Source organism: Xenopus laevis, chromosome 8L, assembly GCF_017654675.1.
Source record: "Xenopus laevis strain J_2021 chromosome 8L, Xenopus_laevis_v10.1, whole genome shotgun sequence".
Classification (NCBI taxonomy): domain Eukaryota; kingdom Metazoa; phylum Chordata; class Amphibia; order Anura; family Pipidae; genus Xenopus; species Xenopus laevis.
In genome coordinates, this window is record NC_054385.1 from 17,239,639 (window position 1) to 17,267,563 (window position 27,925).

Genomic DNA, 27,925 nt, shown 5'->3' on the forward strand with positions numbered 1-27,925 from the left:
ACGTGCACGGTCAGGCAGAGGTAATTCAATGTACAGTGAAGCGAACCAAAAAACACCGATTCTGCAGTGTGGGCCCAGTTTTGGTCTACTTTATTGATCACCTGCGGTGACCATAAAAGATGCGATTTTGCCACTGTTGCAGAACCCTGAAAAATTAGGCATGTGTACTTTCCTGAAAAATTATGTTTTTTTTGTCGCAGCCACTGAAGCACAGAGGCCAGAAACAATATGCCATATAAATGCTGAAAATATTAATTTTTTTTTGTCGCAGCCACTGCAGCACAGAGGCCAGAAAAAATATGCCATATAAATGCTAACAATATAAAAAAATTTTGTCGCAGCCACTGAAGCACAGAGGCCAGAAAAAATATGCCATATAAATGCAAACAATATAAAAAATTTTTGTCGCAGCCACTGAAGCACAGAGGCCAGAAAAAATATGCCATATAAATGCTAACAATATAAAAAAATTTTGTCGCAGCCACTGAAGCACAGAGGCCAGAAAAAATATGCCATATAAATGCAAACAATATAAATTTTTTTTGTCGCAGCCACTGAAGCACAGAGGCCAGAAAAAATATGCCATATAAATGCTGAAAATATTAATTTTTTTTGTCGCAGCCACTGCAGCACAGAGGCCAGAAAAAATATGCCATATAAATGCTGAAAATATTAATTTTTTTTTTGTCACAGCCACTGAAGCACAGAGGCCAGAAAAAATATGCCATATAAATGCTGAAAAAATTCATTTTTTTTTGTCACAGCCACTGAAGCACAGAGGCCAGAAACAATATGCCATATAAATGCTGAAAATATTCCTTTTTTTTGTCACAGCCACTGAAGCACAGAGGCCAGAAACAATATGCCATATAAATGCTGAAAATATTCCTTTTTTTTGTCACAGCCACTGAAGCACAGAGGCCAGAAACAATATGCCATATAAATGCTGAAAATATTCCTTTTTTTTGTCACAGCCACTGAAGCACAGAGGCCAGAAACAATATGCCATATAAATGCTGAAAATATTCCTTTTTTTTGTCACAGCCACTGAAGCACAGAGGCCAGAAACAATATGCCATATAAATGCTGAAAATATTCCTTTTTTTTTGTCACAGCCACTGAAGCACAGAGGCCAGAAACAATATGCCATATAAATGCTGAAAATATTCCTTTTTTTTTTGTCACAGCCACTGAAGCACAGAGGCCAGAAAAACTCAGGATTTACCTGGATTCAAATTAAACCAGTAGGGTTTGCACCCTAGTTTGTAACGGTGGTGGAGGGAGGAGGACGCTAAAGGACAGCTGTGTGTGGAGTCATGAGGCGTGCAGAGAAGGACAGCTGCATGGGGAGTCAGAATCAGAAACTCAGAACAAGTCTTCCGGCGTGCAGTAACCCTCCGAGATCCACCCCTCATTCATTTTAATAAAGGTCAGGTAATCCACACTTTTGTGACCTAGGCGAGTTCTCTTCTCAGTTACAATCCCTCCTGCTGCACTGAAGGTCCTTTCTGAGAGGACACTTGAGGCGGGGCAAGACAAGAGGTTCATGGCAAATTGTGACAGCTCTGGCCACAGATCAAGCCTGCGCACCCAGTAGTCCAGGGGTTCATCGCTCCTCAGAGTGTCGATATCTGCAGTTAATGCCAGCTAGTCCGCTACCTGCCGGTCGAGGCGTTCTTTGAGGGTGGATCCAGAAGGGTTCTGCCGCTGCCTTGGACAAAAAAACATTTGCATGTCTGACGTTACAGAGTGGCCAAAGTGCTTTGTCCTTGCAGGTGCGCTCGTGGCAGGATTACTGGCACCTCTGCCCCTGGAATGTTGATGAGTTCCTGAAGTGACATCACCCTTAAAAGCATTGTACAACATGTTTTGCAGGCTGGTTTGTAAATGCAGCATCCTTTCAGACTTGTGGTATGTTGGTAACATTTCTGCCACTTTATGCTTGTACCGAGGGTCTAGTAGAGTCGCGACCCAGTACAGGTCCTTCTCCTTAAGCCTCTTGATACGGGGGTCCTTCAACAGGCATGACAGCATGAAAGACCCCATTCTCACAAGGTTGGATGCAGAGGTATCCATCTCCGCTTCCTCGTTATCAAGGACTGCATCATCCACGGTCTCCTCCCCCCAGCCACGTACAAGACCAGGGGTCCCCAAAAGGTCACCACTAGCCCCCTGGGAAGCCTGCTCCTGTTGGTCCTCCTCCTCCACAAAGCCACCTTCCTCCTCTGACTCCACTTCTGACACCTCTCCCTGCGTTGCAGCAGGTGCCTGGGTTCGTTCTGGTGATTCCGACCAGAAATCGTGCGCTTCCTGTTCCTCGTCACGCTGGTCTACAGCCTCATCTGTCACTCGTCGCACGGCACGCTCCAGGAAGAAAGCAAAGGGTATTAGGTCGCTGATGGTGCCTTCGGTGCGACTGACCATATTTGTAACCTCTTCAAAAGGGCGCATGAGCCTGCAGGCATCGCGCATAAGCACCCAGTAACGGGGTAAAAAAATCCCCAGCTCTGCAGATCCAGTCCTACCACCCAGTTCAAACAGGTATTCGTTGACGGCTCTTTGTTGTTGCAGCAGACGTTCCAACATGAGGAGCGTTGAATTCCAGCGAGTCTGGCTGTCGCAAATCAAACGCCTGACTGGCATGTTGTACCGCTGCTGAATGTCAGCAAGGCATGCCATGGCTGTGTAGGACCGTCTGAAATGGGCCGACACCTTCCTGGACTGCCTGAGAACGTCCTGGAATCCTGGGTACTTCGAGACAAAACGTTGGACTATTAAATTCAGAACATGTGCCATGCAGGGCACATGTGTTAAATTGCCCAGTCTCAGTGCTGCCAACAGATTGCTTCCGTTGTCACACACCACTTTTCCGATCTTCAGTTGGTGTGGGGTCAGCCACCGATCGGCCTGTGACTGCAGAGATGACAGGAGTACAGATCCGGTATGGTTTCTGCTTTCCAGGCACGTCATCCCCAAGACAGCATGACAACGGCGTACCTGGCACGTCGAATAGCCTAGGGGGAGCTGGGGGTGCACAGGTGTGGAGGAGGAGGACCCAGCAGCAGAGGACGAAGAAGAGGAAGAAGACGAGGTAGAGAGCGAAGGAGGAGTAGAGGTGGTGGCAGAACCGCGTGCAATCCGTGGCGGTGACACCAACTCCACTGTTGTTGTTGAGCCACACATTCCCTGCTTCCCAGCCATTACCAAGTTCACCCAGTGGGCAGTGTAGGTGACATACCTGCCCTGACCATGCTTGGAGGACCATGCGTCAGTAGTCATATGGACCTTTGGCCCAACACTAAGTGACAGAGATGCGGTAACTTGGCTCTGCACATGGTGGTACAGGTGTGGTATTCCCTTTTTTGAAAAAAAATTGCGGCTGGGTACCTTCCACTGCGGTGTCCCAATTGCTACAAATTTGCGGAAGGCCTCAGAGTCCACCAGCTGGTATGGTAAAAGCTGGCGGGCTAAGAGTGCGGACAAGCCAGCTGTCAGACGCCGGGCAAGGGGGTGACTCGCAGACATTGGCTTCTTACGCTCAAACATGGCCCTCACAGAAACTTGGCTGGGGGCAGATGACTGGGAATGGGAACTGGTGGTCAAGGTGGAAGGCGGAGTGGAGGGTGGTTCAGACGGGTCAAGGACAGCAGAGGTAGAGCAGTAAGATGCTGGACCAGAAGGAGGGTGGCTTTTAGTTTGCCTGTTGCCTTTGAGGTGTTGCTCCCAAAGTGCTTTGTGCTTGCCGTTCATGTGCCTTCGCATAGAAGTTGTACCTATGTGGCTGTTGGGCTTCCCAAGACTCAGTTTCTGACTGCACTCATAGCAAATTACAACGCTTTTGTCAGAGGCACACACATTAAAAAAATCCCACACTGCTGACCTTTTTGAGGCTGGCAATCTGGCGGTAACAGTAGAAGTCGGCGGCGTTGGCGGCAATGGCGGGTGCGTTGGCCGGCTGACCACAGGTGCCGATACATGTTGTTGCCCTACTGTTCCCTGCGAGCTGTCCTCCCTGCTTCTTCTAAGTCTTATTCTCCTCCTGCCTCTCTGACTCTCCGTCTCTCCATCTGAACTATCCTCCTCTTGCTCTCTTCTACTGGGCACCCACAAAACATCAATCTCCTCATCCTCATTCTCCTCAGATGCATCAATTTCTTCTGACAGCTCACAGAAGGAAGCAGCAGCGGGGACCTCCTCATCACTCATTATGTCCATCTCTGTTGTGTTCACTGCCAGAATTAAATTTGGTGTAACGTCCTCATCTCCTTCATCTTCTTCTGCCAATAATGGTTGCGCATCACTCAGTTCAAGAAACTCATGTGAAAATAACTCCTCTGACTCCAGTGAAGAAGGGGCGCCGGTGGTGGAGGAAGTGTTACGTGGGGTGGCCATAGCAGTGGAGGATGAGGATGTTGTGGTAAAGTTAGAAACGGTAGAGGATGGGGTGTGCTGTGTAAGCCAGTCAACTACCTCTTCAGCATTTTGGGAGTTCAGGGTCATTGCCTTTTTAAAACTGGGCAATTTCCTAGGGCCACAGGATAGCATAGCAGCACGGCCCCTAGTGCCTCTGCGTGGCGGCCTGCCTTTGCCTGGCATTATTTTTAAAACAACAACAACAACTCAGGTGGTGTTTCTGGATATTTAGACAGAATGTGAACAAGCTCACACAGCTAGATGGGAGTTGTTTGAAAATGAAGAACACACTGGGCAAACAAGGCCTACAAGGTCAACGTATACAATACTACAGCAGTGGATACGGAATATATTATTGCTGCCTGAAAAACGTCACTCGGGTGGTGTTTCTGGAGACGGTATTATTATTGATATTTAGACAGAATGTGAACAAGCTCACACAGCTAGATGGGAGTTGTTTGAAAATGAAGAACACACTGCGCAAACAAGGCCTACAAGGTCAACGTATACACTACTACAGCAGTGAATACGGAATATATTATTGCTGCCTGAAAAACGTCACTCGGGTGGTGTTTCTGGAGACGGTATTATTATTGATATTTAGACAGAATGTGAACAAGCTCACACAGCTAGATGGGAGTTGTTTGAAAATGAAGAACACACTGGGCAAACAAGGCCTACAAGGTCAACGTATACACTTCTACAGCAGTGGATACGGAATATATTATTGCTGCCTGAAAAACGTCACTCGGGTGGTGTTTCTAGAGACGGTATTATTATTGATATTTAGACAGAATGTGAACAAGCTCACACAGCTAGATGGGAGTTGTTTGAAAATGAAGAACACACTGGGCAAACAAGGCCTACAAGGTCAACGTATACACTACTACAGCAGTGGATACGGAATATATTATTGCTGCCTGAAAAACGTCACTCGGGTGGTGTTTCTGGAGACGGTATTATTATTGATATTTAGACAGAATGTGAACAAGCTCACACAGCTAGATGGGAGTTGTTTGAAAATGAAGAACACACTGGGCAAACAAGGTCAACGTATACACTTCTACAGCAGTGGATACGGAATATATTATTGCTGCCTGAAAAACGTCACTCGGGTGGTGTTTCTAGAGACGGTATTATTATTGATATTTAGACAGAATGTGAACACGCTCACACAGCTAGATGGGAGTTGTTTGAAGAACACACTGGGCAAATAATGCCTGCAAGTGCACTACTATTGGTGCACTACTATGAAGAACAGCAACAGCACTGTACACGTTAAAGAACAGTAAGATAAGTAAAAGAAAAAAAAAATATATGTATATTAAAAAAAAAAAAATTCTCGGGTTGCTGCTGCTGAACTACTAGGAGCAGCACAGCAGCACACCAGTCCCACTCCCCAACACAGCTAGACTAATAGCACTGGGCTGTTAAAGTAGCAAAGTAAAACAACAAAAAAGAAAATAAAAGCAGTCCTTACAAGGACTATTGGGTTATTACAGCAGTCAGCAGATGAGATCAGAAGAGATCAGTGCCCACAGCAGGCAGCTACATACAGAGCACTGCAGTAGAAGGTAGATTACTAGCCAGCAAAGCTACCTAACCTAAAATGTCCCTCAAATCCCTGCAGACTTCTGTCCCTCCAATACAGAGCAGTATCAAGTAGATTACTAGCCAGCAAACTTACTATCAACTGTCCCTCAAAGAAATCAGTGAAATCAGTAACAGCTCTCTCCCTACACTAGCTCTTGCAAGCACACACAGGCAGAATGAAAAAACGCTGCAGGGCTTCAGTTTATATATGGAAGGGGAGTGGTCCAGGGGGTGTGGGGGTGGTCCAGGAGGGAGAGCTTCCTGATTGGCTGCCATGTATCTGCTGGTCTGGGGTGAGAGATCAAAAAAAAGCGCCAGGTAAGGCGAACCCAAAATGGCGAACGTCGCGCGACGTTCGCGAACATTCGGCGAGCGCGAACAGTCGATGTTCGCGCGAACAAGTTCGCCGGCAAACAGTCCGCGACATCCCTATGAATCAGCCCCTTATAGTTAGTTGGAAGTGAAACAGTCATTGGATGATAGTTTTACAAGTAGCAATTCATGTTAAATTCTTCGTTTAACCCACGGGGTTGTTTAGTTTGCAACAACCATATCCAAAAGCACTCTGTAATAATTATAATTTTCAGTTCTACCCCAAACCTTCTCTACAATTTGCCATAACTCAACTGGGATATCCCATGTCCCTTTTCATAGAAGTGTCATCCTTTTTTTCTTCTCCTTCCCTGCTTTTTCCAATATATTTTCGTCTTTTGGTGGTTGATAATTATGTGTAACTGACTTGTGTTCATTAAAATGCACTTTCATGCTCCTGCTTGCTTCGCCTATGTAGGCCATCCTGCAAGGGCATTTAATGCAATACACAATGTTGCTGCTATCACATGTATTGCATCCTAAGTTTAGTTTCCTTCTAGGAGTCTTGTACACAATTGCCCTTAATAATACCATTACAGTGGCTGCAGTTTCTAAAGGGGAAGGTACCGTTCGATTTAATTGTGGTACCTCTTTTTCCCTGTACCTGTTGTCTAGGTTTTATAAAATTCCCCTACACTTCCCCTTCTTTTATATGAAAAGATGGGGAATGACCAAACAGTTTTTTTTCACTGTAAGGACCAGAGAGCCAGAAAAGAAAGGTAAAAATACACACACACGTTCTGTAATAAACTGCTTGGAAAGCAATAAGTTACAAAATGCCTTAGGGTAATTTCAATGGAACTGCACCGTTATAGTAATGGCATTATGTGGATTTGTCAAGAAATCCTCTCCTCTCCTTTGAGCAAAAAAGCACCCTAATATACCTTTCTAGATGTTTAGATCCTGTCTAGATCAATATAGCTGCACTTAAAGGACACTTGTCACCCCAAAATTGTTTCCCACAATGGAGATAACCTTCCAGTTGGAAACCTTTATTTTTTTTTTTAAATGGTTCCTGGGAGCGTGAATGCATGTGATGTCCCATGCATGCGCATTACAAGCGAAAGCTGTGGCACAAATTGTCAATGCCGCAAATGACAGTCTGTATCAGGAGCTCCCTCCAAGTGTGGGGCCGGCCTAGTGATTATGGAGGGGCCACTTTTTAAAAAAATGTTTACCCTAACCAGAATGTGGGCGCTATTAACCTGCACCTCCTGTGGGGGGATACAAGTTGGGGGTGACTGGTGCCCATTAACGTATGGAAGAAGGAATCAGCTGGCCTGCATGTAAAAGTCTCACTTCAGCTCTGCTGTATCAGCCATCTTATACCCGTTGCCCAAACTAAATTCTGTTTGATCAATTGTGATCACCAGCTAATGCATACCGTTTTTTTTTTATAGTAAACATTTTTATTGTTTTTCAAAAAACAAGGAGGGGGTACAGAAAGCAAAGACGGGAGGGGAGGGAGGGGGTACAGTGATATCCTTAATATCCATGTTTCATCAAGAGTATTAACATAATAGTTGCAATATTAAGACAATTGGAGCAAATGTACATCTAACCAGGGGTTCCATATATTGCCAAATTTATCTGGACATCCTCGTGCCTCATATGTTAGTTTTATTAATGGGAGTATCCGATTTACATAATTTATCCATTCACCTTTTCTAGGAGGGGCTGGAGCCATCCACTTCATAATTGTCATTTTTTTTTTTTTTGCATAGTAAAGGAGTGATCTTACGAGTATCCTTGATATTTTTGTGGGTAAACTGTCATCTAGTGAACCCAATAAGCATACTTCAGGATAGTGGATCGGGGGAAGGTCTAACATTTCCACCATGTACTCCATATATATTCCAATATAACGGCATACAGTTTTTACAAACAAAAAAAAAGATCTACCTGAAAATCTATTTTGTAATAAAGATATTGATATGGGATCCATAATCCAGAAACCCGATATCCAAAAAACTCCAAATTAATTGTATTTTAGTTGGGATCAAGTACAAGGTCCTGTTTTATTATTACAGATAAAATGGACTCTATATGAGATCGCCTTTCTGTAAAGGCCGCCTAGACTGTTATCCAAATAAATTTTTAATGACTTCCTTATTCTCTGTAATAATAAAACAGTAGCTTGTATTTGATCCAAATTCAGATATAATTTATCCTTATTGGAAGCAAAACGAGCCTATTGGATTTATTGGTTTTCATGGTTTTCTAGTAGTTTTAAGCTATGAAGATCCAAATTCTGGAAAGATCCATTATCCAGAGAACCCCAGATCCCGAGCATTCTGGATAACAGGTCCCATACCTGTACGCTTTCTGGAAAAAGTGTAGAAACTGCAGCATATTTATGAAGAATCTCCTTTTTAACTAAGTGGTCATTATAGTTACTGGTGGTAAGTAAAATACAAATATCTTTACATGTACTAACTTCTTTTCTGCATTACTTTGAAAGTAAGTATCAAAGCTTACCGAATTGAAAGTTTACCCATAGGCCTGAATTGCGGTAAAATGAATGCTTGTCTATAATCAATGAGCTGTTGGTTTGTTCTGAATGTGTGTTAAATTACAACACTAGAAAGTGCCTCTAGGTGCGTCTTAACACTAAGGGGCACATTTACTAAGGGTCGAATTTCGACCATCGAATTTGATACTTCGATAGTCAAATTATTTTTTAGATCAAAAACGGCCGTTTTCAAGCAAAGTAAAAATCATTCAATCGAACGATTCGAAGAATTGTACAAAAAAAAACTTAGACATCTAAAAACTTAGCCAAAGACTCAGAGAGGTTCTGGAAGGTCCCCCATGGGCTAAACAGCAATTCGGCAGGTTTATGGTGGCGAAGTGTCGAAGTTTATTAAAGAGACAGTACTTCAATTTTCGAATGGTCAAATTTGTGAAGTTTTTTCAATTCAAATCGAATTATGGCCTATTCGATGGTCGGAGTACCCAAAAATTACTTCGAACTTGGAAGTTTTTGAATACAAAAATACACTTCGACCCTTAGTAAATGGGCCCCATACTGTATACGGCATTTTTATTTTCTGGTGATACTGATCCTTCCATAATGTCTTCTTTACTGCCTTTTGGATACTAATATCAGGGACCTCTTGGAAATGAAAGGGGGAATGAATCATAGGCTAGATTTTTATATCTTGGTGTAGTCGTGTAATTAAAGGGGCGGTTCAACTTTAAACTAACGTATGGGGGTATATTTATCAAAGAGTGAAGTTAGAGTACGCCACACTCCTCTAGAGTGAAATTCCGCCACTCTCCATTCATTTCTATGGGATTTTTAAAAGAGTAATAAATGGGTGAAAGTGAAAGTTCATCCTTTGATAAATACGCATTTCAAAATCCCATAGAAATGGATGGGGAGTGGCGGAATTTCATTTCATTTAAAGGGGACCCGTCACCCAAAAAAATTAATCATAATCCTATTTTATCACATCATTCAAGCAAAATGAACTTTAATTACACCATATAGATTATTTGAATCTTGTTTGCTTCAGTCTGGGAATTCATAATTATAACAAGCAGGCAGCTGCCATTTTGTGGACACTGTTATTAAGGCAAGCCTTCCATCATCTCAGAATCTTGTTTGTGCACCAGAATGGGGGAGCTGATGTCCATCGCCATGTACTGGCTACGCAATTAAACGGTGAAGAGAACGGGGGAATGTGGGGAGAGCAGTGACATTTAGGAAGTGCTAAATGGAAAGTGAAAGTAATAGTCTGCCCCGCCTCTATGCCAAGGGCATGGAGGAGGGGCATATAATATTTGATTGACAGCTGTTTAAATGAGCTTACAACGGCTATGAATGCTTTAATAAAAAATAGAAATTGGATTTCATTTTTAATTTGAAAATAACTTTTTTTATACAGCTTTGTGTGTCTGGGTGACAGGTCCAGTTTAAGAGGACTGTGGCGATCTTTAACTTCACTCTTTGATAAATATACCCGTAAAGTATGATGTAGAGATTCCTAGCCTAAGGGGTACATTTATCAAAAAGTGAAGTTAGAGATAGTCACAGTCCTCTAGAGTGATGTAGAGAGTGATATTCTGAGACAATTTGCAATTGGATTTCATTTTATATTATTTGTGGGGTTTTTTTGTTAATAAAAGACTGGATTATGAATAGGAGAGGACCTGAATAGAAAGAGTAATAAAAGTAACAATAAATTTGTAGCCTTACAGAGCATTTCTTTTTAAGATGGGGTCAGGGACCCCCATCTGAAAGATGGAAAGAATCAGAAGAAAAAAACAAATTGAAAAAAAAAAAACTAAAAGAAAATGAAGACCAATTGAAAAGTTGCCTAGTACTGGCCATTCTATAACATACTAAAGTGAATATAGTATTACTTTAACAACCTAAAAGTTAATTTCAAAGTGACCCTCGCCTTTAAAAAAAACATAAGTAACTTCCAGATGCCCATCATTCATCTTCATCATTCATCATGCCCAATTATTCATCTTCTCTTTTTGGCAGGCAAGTTTTGATGAATATGGGACATTGGTAGAAACATGATTTAAAAAAAACCAAAAACATTTTTGACAGTAGACGAGGCTTAGCTGGTGATGCCAGAGCAATTGCCTATTAACACAAGTGGCTTTAGCAACAAACATATTCCCACTTACATTAGGAACAAAGGCAGTTTTGTTGTCTCTTGAATCATCACAGGAGATCTGGCACACTGTGATACAATTTCTTTGTGACAATTCCCCTTTAAGACAGGAAACATGCCTGTTACATTGGCAGAGCACTGAGCTCATTGTGGGTGCTAGTTAAATAAAACAAAGCATATAGATCTTGTCATCCATGTAGACTGAGGGGGGGAAAAATCCGAAACTGTCAGCATTCGCCCACCATCCTTGTGAAGCAGACAGAAAGACAGAATGAAAAGGAGAGTGAGAGAACATTCCCTGACACCTCTTAGCCAGCAGCTAGATATTGTACACAAATATAGCCTCGCCGCTGAGCTATCAGCGATTTCATTATCACATCCACACTGCGGCAGATTTGAAGCACCAACCGGCTGGATCCACGGCGGATGGGTTTTAATCATGCTCTGGATATGTCATGATAATTTCCCCTCATCCTGCAGATCCTTAGCATCTTTCTGCATCTTCACTGGTAAAATACTCTGGAGGGATGGCCGTTCAGTGGCCTAGCAAGGTGTTACATATGCTCCTGATTCATGCTGTGTAGCTCAGTATCACAGCCTGCTTTAATGTTTCTTTATTTTCATTCTACAGAAGTTCAGGAGATAAAACAGTATTGGTAACAGACAGGCAAAGATTAACTTGGAGCTGAATTCTTGATTCTGTAATATTTTTTTTCCAGGCTGTGTTTTCTTTGTTCTATACACAGAAGCTAAATCGACTATAAGGTATGTTCCACCCCTGACACTTCTGCTGTCATTTACAGCCAGGGGACTAGGAAGGAGATATTTCATCCAATGTAGAGATTTGGCCCTCCTTGACACTATTTGAGTGTTTTTGGTAATTGCAAGGGTGTTATTCATGATTCATTCAAGTCCAAATTTATCTCAATATTTTCTGAAAAAAAACAGATTTTCTCGACTTATTTATTAATACCCTTTCCCGAAAATTTTTTGCGGGAAAAAAAAACACAAACCTGAAAACTTTGGATTATTGCCCAAAACCCAGTGCAGAGCAAAAAATCTTTGGGACTTATCGCATTGACTATTATGCAACCTCGCCAGGTCTGCGATGCCGGATTTTGTTATTCGGACATTTTCCATCCTCATGTATGGCCAGTTAAATGGCATCATAGTATCTCAACGTGTGTGACCAGCTCAAAGTGAGCAGACCAGGACCAGACAGCAGAATATGGACAAGCCAAAGGTTAGCAACCAAGAAAAGGACTTTTTGCATCCTTGACAGGTCTGAGATGCCGGATTTTCGGTTTCAGAATTTTTACATCCTCGAGGTACAATAAATTCTGAAAATTTGTGATTTTTTTCCACTAAAATTCAGATGTTATACAAAAAAACACAAATTTTTCTGTTTTTTGGCATTAAAGTTTAGTAAATAACCCCCCAAGTCTATGAACCACACCACCCCGGGTAGAATCTTGGAAAAACATGGTCATTATTAGGAGCATTTTTGATAGATAGAATTTAACATCTTTTTATCGTTAATAAAAAAAAAAGAAAATATCAAAAAACATAATTTAAACCTGTACCTGGAAATAGCGCTTGAAAAGGTCTACAAGATTTATTTTTTTATATGATAAAAAAAAATATGATTTAATGTGTGCAATACAGCTTTTCTAATACAGGTGTACCTAGAAACCTGGTATTCAGAAAGCTCAGAATTAATGGGAATTCCATCTCCATACTATGTAAGTATGTAACTATATGTCATATTGTCATTAGCCAGAAGCTCAAACCTACTTTAAAGAGTGGCTTGGATGATGTTTTGAATACGCATAATATCCAAGGCTACAGTGATCTCAAAATCTAGAGTTAATTTGGTATTAGTACTGGTATATATAATTCCTATATGCAGGGGCGTAACTATAGAGGAAGCAGACCCTGCGGTTGCAGGGGGGCCCAGGAGTGTAGGGGGCCCAGTGAGACCCTAATTAATTAGCAATTTTAATATACCTTGGTAAAATAGGCCAATTTATAAATATTTTGGGGCCCTAAATTGAATTTGCTATGGGGCCCAGTAACAACTAGTTACGCCACTGCATATATGTGAATGTATAGCTGGGTTATATAGCTATTTGTATTTATGTGCACAGGGGTTTGTTTCAAAAGGTTGAAGTTGATTGATGTTTGGTTTTTTTTCAACCAAATGTGATTATGTAAGTGTTTCTCTAAAAATACAAATGCTGAATTTTATGACAAAAACTCCAATAGGAGGACATTATTAATGAACAGAGTTTCATAAAAACATTCAGTCCAATTGGACATGTCAAACTTTTATTATTCTTTTCTGAAACAGAGCAAAGTGCAATATCAAGGGCAATCTCCATATTTTTTTTTCCAAGATGCAGCGTTTTCCCCAGAATTTCGACGTCATAGGGGGATGCATTTGACGCAATTGCATTTGGAAGTCTTTAGATCAAAGAGCAATTTACGGAGCACCGGGAGTGGTGTTCAAAAAAATGTATAAACTGTAATACTCCATTTTAAAATGTTTCAGCATGTCAGCATACATATTGACGGGTCATATGCTTAAGCGTATGCTGACATGCTGAAACAACCTTTTAAAACGGACTATTAAAGTTTATACATTTTTTGAACACTACTCCCAGTGCTCCGTAAATTGCTCTTTGATCTATATATTTGTTCCAAAGGGGGACGGAAGTTATGTGCAGCACGTAGGTGAGTGTTGGAGAGGTGATATGCTCCCCGTATTTGGACTTATATCATTTGGAAGTCTTGATGGCATCATTTCCAGCATTCAGTGTGCCAGTGACAGGTGTGCTCTATTTCTTTGTCGCACAACTGTGCTGCAGGGATTGCCAGAGGCCATTGTGGGAATGCTTGAGCTATCGCCTGGCTAATAGTTGCACCTGTGCTTGATTTAAAGGTATACCCTTGTATCTTCCTCCTTCATCATAGTCCCTCCTCAATTTCACTTGTAAGATAATACTTTCTTTCCCTTTCAAATCAATGAGGCGCAGGTACAGAATGCTCGGGACCTGAGGTTATCCATACAAGGAATCTTTCAGTAATTTGGACCTCTGTATATTAATCCTACCAAGGAAACATTTAAACATTGATTAAACCAAATAGGATTGTTTTATATCCAATATGGATAAATTATATCTCAGTTGGGATCAAATACAAGGTACTGTTTTATTATTACAGAGAAATCTGAATTATTTTTATGAAATGGAGTCTATTGGTAATGGCCTTGCCGTAATTCAGAGCTTTCTGGATAACGAATTTCCTGGTAATGGATCCCATACCCAGGCCCGGACTGGTAATCTGTGGGTTCTGGCAAATGCCAGAGGGGCTGCTATAAGGTGCCATAGAAAGTCAGTATTTAGTGGGCTGGTGGGGGGCTGTTTGGGCCTCTGTGTGGGCCAGTGGGCCTCTGTATGCCAGAGCCCATTTTAATTCTCAGTCCAGACCTGCCTGTACAGATATTTTGAGGTCATCTATTGGCACCTGCTCACACCAGTGCCTAGTGATCCACTTTGACTTGGGTTACTGTTCTAATGCAAGCAACACTTAGGGGCAGATTTATCAAAGGTCGAAGTGAAGGTTCGAAGTAATTTTTGGGTACTTCCACCATCCACCACCACCAACTTCGATTTGAAGTTGAAAAAAAACTTTGAAGTTCGAATTTTTTAAAGTACTGTCTTAAAACTTCGACTTCGACCATTCGCCACCTAAAAGCTGCCGAAGTGCTGTTTTAGCCTATGGGGGACCTCCTAGAACTTGTATGGAGGCAATTGCGTGAGTTTGGGAGATCGAAGGTCGAAGTACAATCGTATGATTTGAAGTAGGCGGAATTTGGGCATATTTATCAAAGGTCGACGTTTGAAGCTAAAAAAACTTCGAACTTCAAATTCAAAAAGACCAACCGAATGGAGGTCGAAGTTTTTTGGGGTCAAAGTGGGCCGACTTCAAATCGTACGATCGTACTTTGATCTTACTTCGATCTATTTTCATTTAACCTCGAACTGCCTCCATACAGGTTCTAGGAGGTCCCCCATAGGCTAAAACAGCACTTCGGCAGCTTTTAGGGGGCGAATGGTTGAAGTTTTAAAGAGAATTTGGACTTTTTTTTTCAAATTCGAATCGAAGTTAGACTATTCCCTAGTCGAAAAAATTATTCGAAGTTTTTTACTTCGAAAATTCACTTCGTTCTTTGATAAATCTGCCCCTTAGGCTGCAGGTTAGCTGAAGCACCCTTGAACCTTTTTAGATATATTCCCAGAGAGAGTAGCTGATCCTAATGCTTTTTTGTACTTTTTCCTTAGGATTTTCTAAAAAATTTTGATAAAAATTCTATAATTCAACATCCACATTATTACCTCCAATATAAGTATACTTAGCTTTACAAATTGTAATTATATTACACAGTATTGTTCATGGGGAGAATGTCTGAAATGTCACTGAGACGTCGCTATATATTTGAAGTTTTACATGAGCAAAGCACAAAGGGAATACTTAATACTGTAAATCTGTAGGAATATCCAGCTAGAGAAACGACAACAGGAGTCGCTTCACTGAAAAATGCACTTAATTAAGCCAGTCACGGGAGTCTGCAGTATATTGCAGGGAATTGTGGGCCATGTTTGCTGAACAGTGCTTATTCTGGAGCCACACATATCCGTGTCCTTTTGGGAAAATTTGGATATGGGGAAATGTATTGGGATTGCAAGGAATTGTGGACACTTTTGCTAAATAAAAACATGGTTCAAATCAGTGTCATTTTGGGAAAATTTGAAGATGGTAAAATGTGCCCATGTTTAGCTGATTCAGTCTTTAGGGACAAAAGAGTATCTGAATTCAGCACAGGTTGTAAAGGTAACCAGAGCTGCCTAACTGACTGGATGTGGCCTAAGGATTTTTATGGCTGTCAGTCTGCTCAGAGGATACATCAACTTCACTATATGGCATCATTATTTTAATCCAGACTTCCTACATGCTGTATGAGATTCAGGGTAGTTTAACTGGCTTGAGGAAGAGGCAAGGAGGGGTAATTAGAGTAAAATCAAAATACTAAAAATAAATAATTAAAAATTAATTAATTAAATAAATAAAATATGTATTTTGTAAAATTAAACATTTTAAATAGTCAGAATCCATTTTCATCATAAGCTTTTCAGCACCAAAATATTTTGTTCATGTTAAAAAAAGGTGTATAGACATGTAGACTACAACTGTAAAGTTCTATGGGGTAGGGATACCGTGTTGGATAGGCATACCCACAGATTCACCGGAAATCCTGAATCCGTAACCCATAACCCTGCTGCCGCCCATTACTGGCAGAATCAATCCACCAAACCGCTAGCTGATATGCCCAGAAGCAGGGCCCGAGTTTTTCCCCCGGTGTCCTGGTAGAAACCCTGCAGGGACCTCCCGTGACTCTTAATACATGCCAGTTAATCTTTGTTATTTACTTTGTATTTACTTTAATTTATTATAATGTTTATCTTCCTGTTGTATTGTAAAATGTTCAGTGCTGTGAATACAGCAGCACTACATAAAGAAACCTATTCATACTTACATACTGCCCCTTTAAGTCAAGGCAACTTCAGGCACAATTGGTAGAAATAAAATGAATGCAGGACACATCTCACATTCCTCTTACAAGACAACATGACTTCCATGTACACAGCATGTATTTACCATAATGATGCAATGTGGTTCCAGCTTATTGGTGCACCTGTAAGAACTGCCTCAGTCGTGTATAGGTTCCTATAATTAGCATTATGGGTTAGACGTGTTGTGTGTGTGACTCAACAGCCGGATACGTCTTAACAAATGCACATATGCTTAAACAATACCAATGTGTATATGTGCAGGATATGTGCTAAATATTATTAAAATAATTTTCAGTCAAGATCTTATCCTTCATATAAAATGTAAATAAAAGAATAATTGTCATAAACTTTTTTTTAGTTTAAAAATAGAAAATTATTTTTTTTTTATGTAAGATTCTGTTAACTGTTTACACACAGCACTGATACATATTTGTGCAAATTAAATATTTAATTTAGAGACCCCCCAGTTATAGGACCAGCAGATGTATCTGTTCCTCCCGACTCAAATTTGGTGATATTTTCAGGTTGTTCAACTTAAGTCACTCATGTCACAAAAGGCTCAAATATACATTATCTGTAATTATATAGTCTAAAGAAACTTAGATAAACACCCTACACAAACCTTGTTACATAACTACATAAACCTAAGATCCAGCCAACACAGAGCATTGGCTCTGCTGCTCTCATCCTATGTTTTTTAGCAGAATGAGAGTGGTGGATCCGTTCCCTTCTCCAGGTCCTATGATCTGCATTGAAAACTATAGCTTCCACTTTGGTGCAGGTACACAGAGCCAACACTCCATGTGCCCTCAGCCTAAACCACTAGATATTATAAATATGGGAGCCAGGAGTAACTTAACTAGGGGGCATGGGGCCCGGGTGCAGGCCATGCAGCCGGGCCCCCACCCCTCTCCGGAAGAGATTCTTTTGGCGGATTTGCATGAACAAGAGGGTTTGAGGGGTTGTGACCCCTGGTGCGATCACACCACTACACCCCTGGTAGTTCTGCCACTGATGGGAGCTTTTATCCTGAATGCTCAATTCATGAGGTTTTCTAGATGAGAGATCTGTAAAATGTAGCATAAATCTTAAATCCATCAAAGTACATTTAATCATAAAATGTATGTAGTTTAGTATAACTTTATCTACATAGTGCAGTCTTATTATTATAGAGGAAAAAGCAAATTAGACAAATATGAACTGTTAATAGGGAAATAGGGGGGATAAATATATATATTTATTATATATTGTACCTGAAACAATGCTAATTGAAACCAATTTCTCTGACTTCTTTCATCAGCACACTCTTAGTGACAAAAGAGTATCCATTATCGTACCGGAATCAATTCCGTGTGTTTTGTACCTGCAATTATCCACAGGCCTAGAATCAGCCACGTCTGGCATTAGCCTAAGGTTAAAACATGTGGGACATGGTGGCCAATAAAGGCCACCACTGGGATCATCTGACTGTAGTTGAGGAATGATGGGAGCTATAACATGGAGCTAGCCACTGCGCCTGTATAAGCTATAGCAAAAGCCGAAAGTTGTGTTTGCTACTAAACTCTTTTTTACCATTAGGTGGGGGTGCAATGAGGCTGTGCCCACAAAATACATACAAAGAAATGTGGTCCTTTGTCCATCATCAAGGACATAAAGGAATTTTGTGCATTAAGCTACTAAGCTGCTCTCAGATGCCTTTAAACAGGGATTGTTTGTCAATATATTGCAGTATGTTCAAGCTGGCCAACTACATTAAAGCTCCCATCGTTTCTTAACCATAGCCAGGTGATCCCAGTAGTGGCAATGCTTCAAGTAAAACTTAGTCCATGTTAAAAATGTACAATACATCAGTAGAATTCTCAATAAATAAGACAAAAGTGAGTGCAGGATTGGCCATACCAAAGATTACGTTGACATAGTTGGCAAGTTTGAAACTAATGGAAAAACAAAGGGAGGGCATTTGTGTACATTATCTTAATGCACAAAACTTGTTAATGTCCTTGATAATGGGTGAATGTCCTTGAAAATGTGCGAGTGCAATGACTGTGCACATAGGCAGTAAAGTAGATGTTTTCACAAGTGCAGCTGCTCATAACAGCTAATATGATGTTTGCTTTTAAACAGGTGATAAATAAATGGTCCCCTCGGATTAGTTGCTATAGGTGATTAGCCTTGTAGCAAATGTTTATTTAATTTTTGCCCTAACAGTCTTTGAAGAAGGAAGAAATGAACTAAGCTAAAATGTTATGATGCTGAATGTAGTGCTATGCCTCTCATTCACAAAAACAGCTGACACGTTCATATTTTTCTCTCCGTATAAGCCAAACTGGACTCTTGTTTTTTACTCTGTAATATATTTTATTGATCGTATCTGAACATGTTTCTCAAGTACATGGAACAAGTGAAGGATAGTGGATATATCTGACTAACAGAAAGTCCTTTCGCCCTCATTTAAAAACCTATTTTAAAGATGAACAAGTACCTGCTGTATTGCTGCACATTTTACAGGCGAAATGGAGAGAGAGAGAGAGAAAAAAAAAAGATTCACGTTAACGAGCCTTCTCCTGTCTCTGTTTGAATGATTTTCTGTCACAGAACATCATGCTGTGGTTGGAAGAATTTTCCACTGACATTTAGAGATATTAAATTACAAAATATCCAGAAGCCAGACACTCAATAAAATATAAACAGCAGAATTTGACATAGTTATTTCTGGCCTCGGGGACCAATTTTCTCAATTTTACGGTGTAGCGCAGCACCATCCGAACACGGTACAGTATGCAGAATTATTGGCACATACGGTGGGTGGATCAAATCAAAGGAAAAATGATAAATGATATTATCTTCTTCAAAACAGTGTTAAGCTTGGCTGGAACTCTTCAGCTTATACATAACATGTTTTTGGCATCAGGATGCAATTTCTCTCGCAACTGTTTTGAGTGGTTCTCAACAGGGTGGATTTCTACCTACAAAAGTCATACTTACTTTGCTGGCTCTGTTAGCCTTATGCACTATGCCTTTTCAGGTTACCCTTTATCTTTTAATTTAATATACTGCCAAGAGACAACATTTCCGAAGCATATTATACAAAATTCAAAGCAAAAGTCCCTGCCCAAGAAGCATTTTGAATGCGAAGTCCCTATCACGTCAGTTTTCTAAGGTGCCAAATATCTTTCCTGCATGTTTGTCGAGTGTGGGGCTAAACAGGAGTACCATAAGATGCCAAAGTATTTTGTCGAGGTTAATTGCTGTAGAAAATTTTGCCACTATGAAATCAAGACCTGTGCTGACAACAGCTTCCTAGCAGCACATAGCTGTCACAGTGTATAGAGGACAAGCTACAGGTATAGGATCCGTTATCCAAATTACCGGAAGGATGTCTCCCATAGACTCCATTTTATCCAAATAATTAAAATATGTAAAAATTGTTTTCTTTTTTCTCTGTTATAATAAAACAGTACCCTATACTTGATCCAAACTAAGATATAATTAATCCTTATTGGGTTTTATTAACATTAAACTTGACTTTATCGAATAGTCGCTGCGAAAACTCAACTTTATCGTATTATCAGACAAACACAAGCACGGATCATAGGGATAGGGAAACATCCTAAGGGACATCTGCCATTGACTTCTACATGACCTCCACAGGTTTGAGATGAAGTATTTTCTGAATCGGATTTTTAGCAGCTTTGAGCTATAATAAATCTTAAAAAATTCAAGTCTATTTTTCCTCTAAGAATTCGAATTTTCCCCTTTAAAAATTCAACCAGAAAAAACTGAGGTTTAATAAATGGGCCCCTAAGGATTGGGCACTGTGAAATAAGGATATACATGGAGCTTATGTAAGTCCAGCAGCATGGATGCAAGCATTAACAAAGAGAAGGGAAAAGCAAACTCCTATTTCCCAGTACTCAGCCTCAAGTTCATTCTTAGGAAATTGTCCCTCTTGTGTTTGGATATGGGAATACAAATCAAAATGATATTCCTGGTCTTGCTATTCTGACAGTAGTAATTATTTACTAAGGCTGAGGGAAGCAGATCTGCTCCATTCTGCATCTCCCTGTAGCTGTACTGACAATCACTGCATCCACCTGCTTGTAGCTACATGGTCTGCTTGTAGTTACACAGAGCGGAGCAGAAGCAGAGATCACCCCAAAACCTTGAAAGCAGGTGGAAGCTGTGATTGTCAGGACAGCTACAGGGCAGGGACGGAACTAGGGGTAGGCAGAGTAGGCACGTACCTAGGGCACAAAGCTGGGGGGACGCGAGGCATGTACCTGCACAGTCGCCTACCCCTTGTTTGGTCACCTCTCTTCCCATCAACTTGTGCATGCATGCCGGTGTCTAACTGTATTTTAATCTGTCAAACTGCTAGTTGATCCAGAGGAAGCCTCTCCAATTTGCTTCAGAGGGGGAAAAATTCCTTCTTGACTCCAAAATGGCAGTCAGACTAGTCCCTGGATCAACTTGTACTATGAGCTATCTAATGTATAAGCCTGTACGACTGTACAACTGAATCAGGGAGAGAATTCTACACCTTCACAGCTCTCATTGTAAAAGATCCTTTCCAAATATTTAGGTGGAACATCCTTACTTCTAATCGGAATGGGTGACCTTGCCTACTGGTAAATAAAGCATTAGAGATTTTTACCAGCTTAGTTGCCCTATTCTGGACCCTCTCTAATTCAATTACATTCTGTTTGAGTGATGGAGACCAAAACTGTATGGCATATTTTAGATGGGGCTTTACCAGTGCTCTATATAGTGGAAGAATGACCCCCTTCTCCAGTGAATCAAGGCCCCTTTTAATACAGCTCAAGACCTTATTTGCCCTTAATGCTGCTGACTGGCATTGCTTGCTACAGCCAAGTTTATCATCTACAAGGACTCCAAAGTCCTTTTCCATAATGGATCTGCCTACTGCAGTCCCATTAAGGGTATAAGTGGCTTGGATATTTTTACATCCCAGTGCATGACTTTACATTTATCAACATTGAATCTCATATAACTGCACAGATTGCCAGTTTGTCAAGATCCTGTTTTAAGGATGCTGCATCCTGGATGGAATTTATTGGGTTGGATAGTTTTGTGTCATCTGCAAAAACTGATAAATTACTTACAATACCCTCCCCTAAGTCATTTAGGAACAAATTAAATAAAAGTGGACCCAATACCGAGCCCTGAGGGACCCCACAAAGAACCTTACTCCAAATAGAGAATGTACCATTAACAACCACTCACTGTACCTGATCCAGTAGCCAGTTTCCTATCCATGTGCAAACTACTTTATTAAGCCCAACATACTTTAGAAAGCAGTCGTTTGTGGAGCACGGCATTAAACTTTTTGTCAAAATCCAAATCTACTGCTCTCCCAGCATCTTACTTACCTCATCATAAAATGCAATCAAATTTGTCTAACATGACCGATGTGAGTCATGTTGATTGCTGCTCATAATTGCATTCACTAGGATAAAATTCTGAATGTGATCCCTTAACAAGACTTCAAATAATTAGTCCACCACAGATGTCAAGCTTACTGGCCTATTATTGCCAGTTTGACATCGTAATCCCTTTTTAAATATTGGAATGACATCAGCTTTTCTCCAATCCAGGTACCATACCAGATGAAAGCGTATCTGAGAAAATCAGAAATAGGGGCCAGTGTAAAATTTAACTAAGCTCTCTTAGAACCCAGGGGTTTATGCCATCTGGCCTTGTTTCCATTATTTTTTAATAAAGCTTTATGAATCATATCCTGAGTCAGGCACTGACCAGACTGAGCTGAGCTAACAGTGCAGCTATGAAGTGAGCCAGGGAACTCTGACTCCTCTATTGTATACACATAATACTGATTTAGCACATTTGCCTTTTCTGTATCTGTTACAACCATACTGGTACCACTAAACCCAAATCTTTTTACTATTAATATACTTAAAAAACTTTTTGGAGTTATTCTTAGCCTCAGCCACAGTGCTCTCCTTATTTTCTAGCTTTGCCTTTGGGATTGCTGTTTTACAACATTTATTATAGTGTTTATATTAATAAAATGCCTGTAGCTGCAGAAAAAACAGTTACAACATCACTTTTTGAGCAGTAATTCATGCTGCACTCCATGCTTTCACTCCAGAAATCATCTCTAAATGGCAGATACATTCATAATTATATGCACAATGGGCATCAAACTGTTCAGTGGACCCCTGACATTCATATTTAGGATGTTTTTTTCTTAGTACCTAATGCTATGTGGGAGATACAATGCTAGAAATTGGAAGCTTTGAGGCAGTTTTCGTCGATTTCATCTAAACTGACAATTTCGGGAAGGCATTGTGAGTTCGGAGTGGAAAGACATGTTTAACCATTTTGGACTTGCCTAAATGTGTACTTTACAAATATATATGTAATATGTATGTATATAATGTATCTTTTTGTGTTTTTTTACCCTGCAAAAAATTTAGAAAAATTGATGATTATTCAGTAGTTGAAGTGACTTCCAGGACAAGAAGCATTCACTTACTACATTTTGGGGTCTCTAAACGCCACATACTTTGTTAATCCTATGCACAATGTCCATCAAACTGTTCAGTGGACCCCTGGCATTCCTATTTAGGATGTTATGTCATGCACAATGAAAGTTTTGAGATGATTTTTCCAAATTTTCATAATCTTTTTATAGAAACCACTAAGTTCAAATGTTTGGTAATCAGGAGGAGTAGAAAAACATGGTAACCCATTTTGAATTTGAAAAAGAATTAAAAAATACATGGTTTCCTGGGGTAAACCTACTGTTCCAGGATTTATTGGCTTTGGAATCCAAAGTACACCATATTCTACTGAAGTGTTTTGAAATTCGTTAATTTACTGATATGGAAGTCAGAAATCTTCATAAAACTATACATATCTGGTATTGGCACATTTGAGACACTTGAGGCTTTCCAAATCAGTTGAATTTTGGTGCATAAAATAAAATATTTTTCTGGTATGAATCCCTATTTCATGAAAAATATAAATTTTGGGGTATTTATAGCTCCATAGCTTGTTTCAGAAGTGTAAATACACAAAAAATGAAGATTTAGAAAGCTCAGGTTCTCTCAAAAAAACAATGTAAAATGTTCATCGGTAAACTAAAAATCCCTCCCAGGAAATGCCCCTAAAATGAGGGAGCACAAAATATTCATAAAATGTCTGGCAAATCAAATGCAACATTTTGTAGGGTTAAACTAATCCATTTTTAAAACATAGGGAGAACATACAAACTCCTTCCTTATAGTTCAGTAGCTGGAATCAAACCTAATACCCCAGTGCTGCAAAGCAGCTGTGCTAACTATTGTACCATAATGCTTTATAAATATGCACTTATAAGTGAAGGTCAGTGGAGCTGGGGCCAAATTTGGCCCACAGGCCTCCAGTTGGACAGCTCAGTTCTAAACCATCTAGCTTTAGATTTTCTTTTTCTGAATTTCTGCTGCTGAAAAGCCAAATAATGGGAGCAGAAATAGCAATTTAATTCTGTTGTTGTTGTGTTTGTTACAATCACCCATACCTATAAATAAACTATGAAGCTACACAATAATTATGCTCTAAGCCAACTAGAAAAGATCAGAAGCTGCAAAACGGCATATGTATTTTTTAGCAGCTGTTGTAATTGCACAACAATATTTGTCCTGCTGTTTGCAACTTTTAAGTCTCTTTAAAAAAGCCAGTGCATGTGTGTGCAATGAAGGAATCTGCTTTCAAGCTCCCAGCAACACCTTCTAACTAACATATGGAGAGGCCTAAGTTAATATTTTATGCAGCGTATGCTGAGATATTATACCTACATGGCAACGAGTTGCAGAGGGAACTTCATGCTGGGTGAGAGTGCTTAGGTGCCTTAATGCTTTAGTTCCAGCATGACCAGATCTGTTATCTGCAAAGACTTCATACTGACATTAAAATTCCCCTTGTTACTAAGAACACATTTTCCTTTAGGCCTACTGGAATTTATTTAGATGCAGTTCCAGCTTCATTTGTTGAATATAAAATGTTGAAATGATAAAATGTTAGTATACAAAAAGTTGTTGGCAGATAAGCACGTTTTACCCCAAACCCCAATCATTTTAATTCCATTCAATCAGTGGTGTAATTAGATGTCATTGGGCTACACAGCAAATTAATTTTAGGGGCCCTACATATCCAGAGGTTGTCCTGTTTTACCAATATATGTTGAAATTAATTAGGAACTCATGAAGCCCCCTATACCTCCTGAACCCCCTACAGTCATAGGGTCTGCTTCTGTAGCTGCGCCCCTGCATTCAATTCACTACAAAAATTTATTAGAACTATGATCAGAAATGTAACTAAATTCTTGTGCACCCTGGCTACCCTCTAGAAGCGAGGTTTACTTACCACTGCGCTGCAGCACGATTTCCGAAGGGCCCTGAGGGAGAGCGGACCCTGGTGCAATTGCACTCCCTGCTCCCTTGGTAGTTATACCACTGACTATGATATTTTATGTCACATGAAAGGTTCATATTTCATCTATATATAATTGAAAAGTGAACAGGTGTTGTTTGTTTGGCTCAACTAAACTTGTAAAACTTTTCATTGGTATGTAAATAATACAAAGACCTCTTGAGACAGCAGCAGAAATAGGGCTATAAGAGGGCATTTTAGATAAAATGGATAATATATAGATGAAATGGATCATTGGGCCAGAGGCCACCCTTTTAGACTAGAGGAATAGAACTTTCATTTGAAGCAGCGTAGGTGGTTCTTCACAGTGAGGACGATGAAGTTATGGAATGCAACTGGGTGATGTTGTAATAGCTGATTCTGTTAATGCCTTTAATAGGGGCTTGGAGGATTTATTGGACAAGAATAATATCATAGGCTATGGTGATACTAAAATCTACAATTAATATAGATATTGGTGTATATAGTTTCAGTGTGTGTGTAAGTATGTGCACTGGGTTTCATTTGGAGGGGTTGCACTTGATGGACATTGGTCTTTTCTGCAATCTAACTTAACTATGTAACTATATAAAAGGTGTATTGTGATATAATTACCCTAACCCTGAATTACATCCATAAAGCAAGAAAGGGTAGCTTTTCTTGTGCCTCAAAGAAAATTGACATGAGGTCTCATTTACTAAAATATTATTAGTTAGGGGCATGCAGGGTGAGGCATGTACGGGTACCCCTCTCTCGCCCCCTACCTTGTGCATCATTCAGAGGCTTAAGTTACTTAAGAATACACAAGCAAATAAAACAGACAGGAGGAGAGAGGGGGTAGCCAACAGAGGCGGTAAGTGCCTGGCACCCCCTAGCTTTTGTGCCCTAGGAATGTGCCTACTCTGCCTACCCCTAGTTCCGACCCTGGCGGCAGGAGGCAACCCTACAAATAATGTTTGCACATAATTCTTAGGTCCAAGTCAGCTGGTCGTCCTGCTGCAGGTTGCAGTGAGAACCCTGAAAATACCACCAGCTTGAAGGAGGCGGTAGCTTCACGGTTCCCCTGCATCAGTACACACCCTTGCATGCTATTTGTTCATACTACATCTATACATAAGCAGAAGAAAGTGGCTTTGGATACAAGTACAGGTATAGGACCTGTTATCCAGAATGCTTGGGACCTGGTGTTTTCTGCATAATGGATCTTTCCATAGGTTGGATCTTCACACTACAAAAAATCATGGATCTTCATACTAAAAAATCACATTAAATAAACCCAATAGGCTGTTTTTGGTTCCAACAGGCATTAATTGTATCTTAAGTAGAATCAAGTAAGAAGAATCATGTTTTATTATTACAGAGAAAAAGGAAATCATTTTTTTTAAATTTGGATTAATTGGTAAAATAGAGTCTATGAGAGATGGCTTTTCCTTTATTCAGAACTTTCTGGATAACTGGTTTTCATATAATCGATACCATACCTGTACCTTTAATGCATGGCGTCAATACACGCACTGACTACATCTATTTATGTTCAGGAACATATAACGACCAATCAGTATGCTTCTGGGCTTCCTGTGCTAAAATAGAACCTGTCTGTGGTAGTAATATACAGATCAATACTGTCTCCTGTTGCCTCCAAAATCTCTTTAGTTTCAGCAAAAAATGTGTTACATTGCAAACATTAATATAGATTGTATCCTATATAACCCTGCGTTAAAACACTGAATAATTGTGTATGTTACATCTGCATCTTTTCACACTTCGTGAACCAAGATCTTGGAAACATGATATACCATTGCAGCAGATCATCTTGGTCTTCATATACCGACTTCATGTGACTACTACCATCTAAGATTTGACTACAGTCGTTTAGGAAATGCGATTTGGGGTTTGCAATTAAAGAAGGTTTTTGAAATGGCCCTTGTGCAGTCATTCTTATTTTTCACTCTATTCATTCTATTGGTTTTTTTGGAGATATAAAGAGCTAAAACCTTAGTTTCATTCACTCAGTAACTTGTAAAGATGTGTTACGGGCTCAGTTTCCAGTTTTATTCTTGCCTCAGGATGGCTGGCCACTTCCCTGTGACCTCTCATAGCCCTCCTATTGTGGAAGCAGCTAGCTAACAGGAGGTAGTCTGGTGTGTTGCTGGGCATGTTTGTACAAAACAAACATTTATGGCTTTCCAAAGAAATAAAAATAGCAGGGACACTTCATAAAGACATAGCTTAACGCAGAACTATGGCAAAAATGAAATAAATTGCATGTTTCATTTTCTTATTTAAAGCTGTGCCTTTTTAGGTAAAATGTGTCATAGACTTAAAAAATATAAATTGTTTCAGTAATACAGAACTAGCAAAGGCATGATTAGCAACTTGCACCTAAAGGTCTCATAACCATTGGGATCATGCTATTTACTTAGCCCTCCCTGTATAGATATCTGGTTGGTTATCACCATGTGAGTTCCAGGCAGCATTCGGAACAGAATGTACTGTTTTGGATTTACTAAAGTTCTGCCAGTTAAGCTTTTAGTTCATTATAAATGACAAAGCATGTCCAAACTGTCTTACTGCAGAGGTAACAGTTTATGTGAGCTCAGGACAAAAGATATCAAATACAAACTGGCAGATGATTAATAAGGCACAGCGTGTGAGAGCTAGGAGTCGAAATGGTGACAGTATCATGGTGATTGATATTTTTGGCCTAGAGAACACAAATTATATCAGTGTGCATTTAAAAAACATACATGCAGGTTATGGTTCTCTTATCTAGAAACCCAATATCTGGAGAGCTCCAAGTTATGGGAAGTGCATCTCCCAGAGTCAATTTAAACAAATAATTTGAATTGT